Source organism: Eleutherodactylus coqui, chromosome 6 (genome assembly GCF_035609145.1).
Source record: "Eleutherodactylus coqui strain aEleCoq1 chromosome 6, aEleCoq1.hap1, whole genome shotgun sequence".
Taxonomy (NCBI): Eukaryota; Metazoa; Chordata; class Amphibia; order Anura; family Eleutherodactylidae; genus Eleutherodactylus; species Eleutherodactylus coqui.
Genome location: NC_089842.1, coordinates 53,923,595 through 53,931,345, shown reverse-complemented (window position 1 = coordinate 53,931,345; position 7,751 = coordinate 53,923,595).

Here is a 7,751-nt window from a genome sequence, read left to right as displayed (position 1 = left end):
ATGACTTAGGCCGGCTTCACACGGATGTAAGTGCAATTGTGCACACGGTGCGCTATGAACTAGACTTTTTTACGTGTGTATCGGTGTACTTTTCAATAGTTTTTCTGCCCACAGGGCATGTTCACTGGCGTTCGGCAAACAAGCGCACTGATTAAAATGGCTAATTAGTTCCAAATATGTTCTTTTTTCAGCACAATTGCTCTTTGCGTATTGCGTACAGCTAGGCTGCAGGTTCATAATCCGCAACTTTTTTTCAGTGTCGAAATTTTCTGCAGGCCTGTGAAGAAGATTTTAGATATGCCTTGCACTGTAAATGTTGCGAAATCTACATTACAAGTAAAGGCACCCTAAGAATTGGGGGCTCTACATCAGAAAAACAAAGTGCTACCAAATCACTATAAATATTAAGAAATGAAAGGGGCTGTTTAGTTGTAAACTAATGATGGTCTATCTTTAGGGTAGGCTATCAGTAGTAGATCAGTGGGAGTCTGCCACTCAGGATACCTGCTGATCAGCTGTATGCCAGGTCGGTGCCCTCATGCACTGAGCTGATTTTTGCAGGAAGCAGACAGCTCCGTTCTCTCTGAAGTGACCAGGCTTGGTATTGCAGTCATTCACTTCAATGGTAACTTGGCCTGCAATACCAAACCTGTCCACTGCAATGAGAACGGCTTAAAGAATAGCTGATCTCTCACTGGTCTACAATTGGTCTATCCTAAGAATAGGCCATCAATGGTTTGCAACTGGACAACCCCTTTAAACAGCACAGTTTTAGATGACCCTTGGTGTACAAATTTGAAGGTTTACTTTGAGGAAAAATGATAGTCATTGCACTGAATTATGTAATCCCTATTTAAGTAGATATACACTTTACATAGCTACAATTGCAAGAAGCCCCCAAGAGAGCAGCAAATTTAACATGTGACCCGCTATGGCCACATAATATATCACCACCAAACATTTGATTGATCTGAGAATGCCTCTGTAATGGAATTCCATTAGAAATTGCTGCTGAAATAACTTCCCAAAATATTCAGAAAGGTTCACCTGCTTAAAGGGGTTGACCAATCCCTTCGCCATGCATTGGAATAGCAAGTGGTGATATACTCACTTATCCATGCTCTCACTGCGTCCTGCAACGGTGCGCGTTGCAATAACAGAGCTCAATAATCGATCGATCTGCGCAACAACAAAATAATACCAAATAACAGTGAATGCAGATCAAACATTGATGTAATACTGGTATATCCCTATTTTAATCACCCTCCATAAATAGGGGTTAGTGATAGACCAATAAAAGGCATCTTTTTCATGAAAAATAGACAAAAGTGGCACATGTTGCATTTTTTTTTTTTTTTTAAATGGCCGTGAAAAATACAAACATGTAAATAGATTCATCAATTCTCATTAGCTTCAAAATATTGATCACAAAACACGAACCAAATCCGGAGTAAGAATACGCTGGTCTGAACGCGCCCTTACATCCAGAAGCATTGCTGCCCCCACTGAATTCATGTGACAGAGTATTGTTATGTGGCTTTGGTAAAATTGGATTTTTTTCCATTGTTCCAAGGAAAGCGTATCACAATGCACAAGTATCCAGAATGTATGGCCTCGCAAAACGGACAGAGCAAAGCAAAACTCCGTATTTTTATCGGATCTGTATGCTACATTTTCCAGTCCCTCTGTGATAAAATGACTGCTATTGATTCCTATCACTGTTCACATGGCAAAATGCAGAGATATCGGCTCATGGCTCCTGGAGGGACAAGGTGTTTTGTCACTGATGGTAAAAATGAACTTGAAATGGAAATTTTGAAAGTTTTGAAGATTTTCCATCGTAGTCGGTTTTATGCATCTTTCAGGAATTGATCTCATAGTGCAGCTTATGATGAAAGTAAAAGAGGAACTTTCAGCTTTCCGGACATGATTCACTGCCAGCGGCTGTAGTTACTGATATCTGATATCTGCATAGATACTAGAAATGAGCGAGCGTACTCGTCCGAGCTTGATGCTCGCTCGAGTATTAGGGTACTCGAGATGCTCGTTACTCGAGACGAGCACCACGCGGTACTCGAGTCAATTCCATTTCCTTCCCTGCATGTTTTGCGCCATTTTCTGGCCAATAGACATGCAGGGAAGGCATTACAACTTCCTCCTGCGACGTTCCAGCCCTATCCCACCCCCCTGCAGTGAGTGGCTGGTGAGATCAAGTGACCGCTGAGTACTTAAAGCGGTCCCGCCCGCTGCCCGCCTCAGACACAGGCTGGCAGAGATTAGGGAGAGTGCTGTTCCTGCTATAGGGAGTGTTAGGCTACTGTTAGCGTCTTCAAGAACCCCAACGGTCCTTCTTAGGGCCACATCTGACCGGGTGCATTACTGTTGTGGCTGCTGGGAGCAGTTTTGCTCAAATTTTTTTTTTCATCTTGGGCTGTGCAGACTATTGCGTTCTCAGTCTGCAGTCAATTATACAGAGTATAGGGGCAGTACTGGTGAGGCAGGGACAGTGGTAGTGTAGAATCCTGTCAACAAGTACCCCAACGGTCCTTCTTAGGGCTACCTGTGACCGTGTGCATTTTACTGCGTGGCTGCTGGAAGTTGTAATGGCTCACTATTAGCCAGCTAGGCTTTTTTGCAGCCTTGCGTATAATTTTTTCGGACTGCAGTGTGCGTTACATAACCGCAGTGATCCTCCAACTGCAGGCCAATAATTGCATAATTTTTTACACTGCTCTGTGCGTCCCGTCAACTTCATGCATAGCGTACGGCGACAGCCGCTGATAGAGGGAAAGACATATACACGCTATATAGGCTGTTGGCTTTTTAAAAAAAAATTGAAAATAAACTCCTTCTTAGGGCTACCTGTGACCGTGTGCATTTTACTACGTGGCTGCTGGGAGTTGTAGTGGCTCACGATTAGCCAGCTAGGCCTTTTTGCAGCCTTGCGTATAATTTTTTTTTGCACTGCAGTGTGCGTTACATAACCACTGTGATCCTCCAACTGCAGGCCAATAATTGCATAATTATTCAGACCGCTCTGTGTCTGCTCTATTCATAATACACCATGCTGAGGGGTAGGGGTAGGCCTAGAGGACGTGGACGCAGGCAAGGATGCGGAGGTCCAAGTGAGGGTGTGGGCACAGGCCGAGTTCCTGGTCCAGGTGTATCGCAGCCGGCTGCTGCTGGATTAGGAGAGAGGCAAGTTTCTGGGGTCCCCAGCTTCATATCACAATTTTTGGGTCCACGAGGTAAACCTTTATTACAAACAGAGCAGTGTGAGCAGGTCCTGTCGTGGATGGCAGAAAATGCATCCAGCAATGTATCGACCACCCAGTCTTCTACGCCGTCCACTGCTGCACCTCTGAATCCTCTCGCAGCTGCTCCTCCTTCCTCCCAGTCTCCTCACTCCATGAAAATGACACATTCTGAGGAGCAGGCAGACTCCCAGGAACTGTTCTCAGGCCCCTGCCTTGATTGGGAAAAAATGGTTCCACTCTCATCTGAGGAGTTTGTCGTGACTGATGCCCAACCTTTGGAAAGTTTCCGGAGTCCGAGTGATGAGGCTGGGGACTTCCGGCAACTGTCTCAAGAGCTTTCAGTGGGTGAGGAGGTCGATGATGATGAGACACAGTTGTCTATCTGTGAGGTAGTAGCAAGGGCAGTAAGTCTGAGGGAGGAGCGCACAGAAGATTTGTAGGAAGAGCTGCTGGACGATGAGGTGACTGACCCCACCTGGTTCGCTAAGCCAACTGAGGAGAGGTCTTCAGAGGGAGAGGCAAGTGCAGCAGCAGGACAGGTTGAAAGAGGCAGTGGGGTGGCCAGGGGTAGAGGCAGGGCCAGAGCGAAGACTCCCCCAACTGTTTCCCAAAGCACCCTCTCTCGCCAAGCCACCCTGCAGAGGCCTAGGTCTTCAAAGGTGTGGATGTTTTTCAGTGAGAGCACGGACGACCGACGAACAGTGGTGTGCAACCTGTGTCGCACCAAGATCAGCCGGGGAGCCACCAGTACCAGCCTCACCACCACCAGCATGCGCAGGCATATGATGGCCAAGCACCCCACAAGGTGGGACGAAGGCCGTTTACCGCCTCCGGGTCACACCACTGCCTCTCCCCCTGTGCCCCTACCTGCCACTCAGATCCAACCCCCCTCTCAGGACACAGGCACAAGCGCCTCCCGGCCTGCACCCACACCCTCACCTCCGCTGTCCTCTGCCCCATCCAGCAATGTCTCACAGTGCAGCGTCCAGCTGTCGCTAGCACAAGCGTTGGAGCGCAAGCGCAAATACAACGCCAAGCACCCGCACGCTCAAGCATTAAACGTGCACATTGCCAAATTAATCAGCCTGGAGATGCTGCGGTACAGGCTTGTGGAAACGGAGGCTTTCAAAAACATAATGGCGGTGGTGGTCCCGCACTACTCTGTCCCCAGTCGCCACTATTTTTCCCGGTGTGCCGTGCCAGCCCTACACCTGCACGTCTCCCACAACATCAATCGTGCCCTCACCAACGCGGTTACTGGGAAGGTCCACATAACCACGGACACATGGACAAGTACTGGCGGGCAGGGCCACTATATCTCCCTGACGGTACATTGGGTGAATTTGGTGGAGGCTTGGACCGAGTCTGGGATCACACACGTCCTACCCACACCCAGAATTGCGGGTCCTTCCTCGGTTCTGGTATCTACGGTGGTCTATGCCACCTCCTCTAAACCCTCCCCCTCCCCCTCCTCCTCCTACACAATCTCTACCTCTCAATTAAGAAATGTGAGCAGCCGGTCGCCAGCAGTCGGTGCGGTGCGTCGTGGCAGCACAGTGGTGGGCAAGCGTCAGCAGGCCGTGCTGAAACTACTCAGCCTAGGTGACAAGAGGCACACGACCCCCAAGCTGTTGCAGGGTCTGACTGAGCAGACCGATCTCTGGCTTTCGCCGCTGAGCCTCCAACCGGGCATGGTTGTGTGTGACAACGGCCGTAACCTGGTGGTGGCTCTGCAGCTCGGCAGCCTTACACACGTGCCATGCCTGGCCCATGTCTTCAATCTGGTGGTTCAGCGGTTTCTGAAAAACTACCCGCACTTGTCAGACCTGCTTGGCAAGGTGCGCCGCGTCTGTGCACATTTCCGCAAGTCCACCAACGAACGCTGCCACCCTGCGGACCCTGCAACATCGGTTTAATCTGCCAGTGCACCGACTGCTGTGCGACGTGCCCACACGGTGAAATTCTACGCTCCACATTTTGGCCAGGCTGTATGAACAGCGTAGAGCAATAGTGAAATACCAACTCCAACATGGGCGGCGTAGTGGGAGTCAACCTCCCCAATTCTTTACCGAGGAGTGGGCCTGGATGCCAGACATCTGCCAGGTCCTCTGAAACTTTGAGGAGTCCACCCAGATGGTGAGCGGCGACGCTGCAATCATTAGCGTCACCATTCCTCTGCTATGCCTGCTGAGAAGTTCGCTGCAAAGCATAAAGGCTGACGCTTTGCGGTCTGAACAGGAGACGGGGGAAGAGAGTATGTCGCTTGATAGTCAGAGCACCCTCATGTCTATATCTCAGCACGTTTTGGAGGAGGATGAGGAGGAGGGGAGGAGCAGGAGGAGGAGGGGGGGAAGAGACAGCTGGGCCCACTGCAGAGGGTACCCATGCTGCTTGCCTCCCATCTGTTCAGCGTGTATGGCCTGTGGACGAGGAGGAGGATCCTGAAAGTGATCTTCCTAGTGAGGACAGCAATGTGCTGCGTACTGGTACCCTGGCACACATGGCTGACTTCATGTTAGGCTGCCTATCTCGTGACCCTCGCATTAGATGCATTCTGGCCACTACGGATTACTGGGTGTACACCCTTCTCGACCCACGGTATAAGGAGAACCTTTCCGCTCTCATTCCCGAAGAGGTAAGGGGTTCAAGAGTGATGCAATACCACAGGGCCCTGGTGGACAAACTGATGGTAAACTTCCCATCTGACAGCGCTAGCGGCAGAAGGTGCAGTTGCAAGGGCCAAGTAGCAGGGGAGGTGCAGAGATCAGGCAGCATGTTCAGCACAGGCAGGGGAACACTCTCCAAGGCCTTTGCCAGCTTTATGGCTCCCCAGCAAGACTGCGTCACCACCCCCCAGTCAAGGCTGAGTCGGAGGGAGCACTGTAAAAAGATGGTGAGGGAGTACATAGCCGATCGTACCATCCTCCATGATGTCTCAGCTCCATACAACTATTGGGTGTCAAAGCTGGACACGTGGCACGAATTTGCGCTGTATGCCCTTCAGGTGCTGGCCTGCCCTGCCGCTAGTGTCTTGTCAGAGAGGGTGTTTAGTGCAGATGGGGGAATCATCACGGACAAGCGTACCCACCTGTCAACTGCCAGTGCCGACATGCTTACACTCATAAAGATGAACAAAGCCTGGATTTCCCCAGACTTCTCTTCTCCACCGGCGGAGAGCAGCGGAACCTAAAGATTCTTTTCGCTGCAACCGCAGATAAAAGCACTCTTCTCTATCACCGGGAAAATGGGGCATTTATCTTTGTCAATCTGTCTCTGACATTAGTCCTTATCCTGCTACTACTCCTCCAGAAACCACATGTCATCGCGCTGAATGGCCAATTTTTCTGCGGCCCAAAAGGCTCATCTACATCTATCAATGTTTTTACAATTTTTCAAAGTTTCAAAAGTATTGAGACTGTAACAAGAACCAATTTTTTCAACAGGGCTGCCTCCAGGCTCTGTTACAAATTAAGCAACAGTGAGCTGTATCTTTAAAAAAATATTTATGGGTTTCAACTGCCCTCTCGGTTGATAGATTTTTAAGATGTACACTTGTACTCTTGGTACACTACTTTTTGGGGCCCACGCCTACACTCTTATCCAACTAATTTGTCCGGCCTTTGCCTACGCTCATGGTATCCCAATGTTTCAGAGGTTGGCCTATACTATTGCTACAGAAATTTTACTGGTGTCTGCCTGCCTGCCAATACTTCTGCTACAAGAAAGTTACAGGGGTCTGCCTATACTGCTGCCACTTGAATGTTACAGGGGTCTGCCTATACTTCTGCCACGTAAATCTTACAGAGGTCTTCCTATACTGCTGCCACAAGGATGTTACTGGGGTCTGCCAATACTGCTGCCACGTAAATGTTACAGGGGTCTGCCTATACTTCTGCAACAGAAATGTTACTGGGATCTGTCTATAGTGTTACTACAGAAATGTTACAGGGGTCTGCGTATACTTCTGCTACAAAAATGTTACTGGGGTCTGCCTATACTGCTGCCACATAAATTTTACAGGAGTCTGCCTATACTTCTACTACAGAAATGGTGGTGGGGTCTGCCTATACTGCTGCTACAGAACTGATACTGGGGTCTGCCTATACTGCTGCTACATAAATGTTACAGGGGTCTGCCTATACTGCTGCTACATCAATGTTACTGGGGTCTGCTTATACTTCAACAACAGAAATCGTGGTGGGGTCTGCCTATAATGCTGCTATAGAAATGATACTGGGGTCTGCCGATACTGCTGCTACATAAATGTTATAGGGTTCTGCCTATACTGCTGCCACTTAAATGTTACAGGAGTCTGCCTATACTTCTACTACAAGAATGTTACTGGGGTCTGCCTATACTTCTGCCACGTAAATATTACAGGGGGTCTGCGTATACTTCTGCTACAAAAATGGTACTGGGGTCTGCCTATACTTCTGCTACAGAAATGTTACAGGGGTCTGCCTATACTGCGGCGACAGACATGTTACTGGGGTC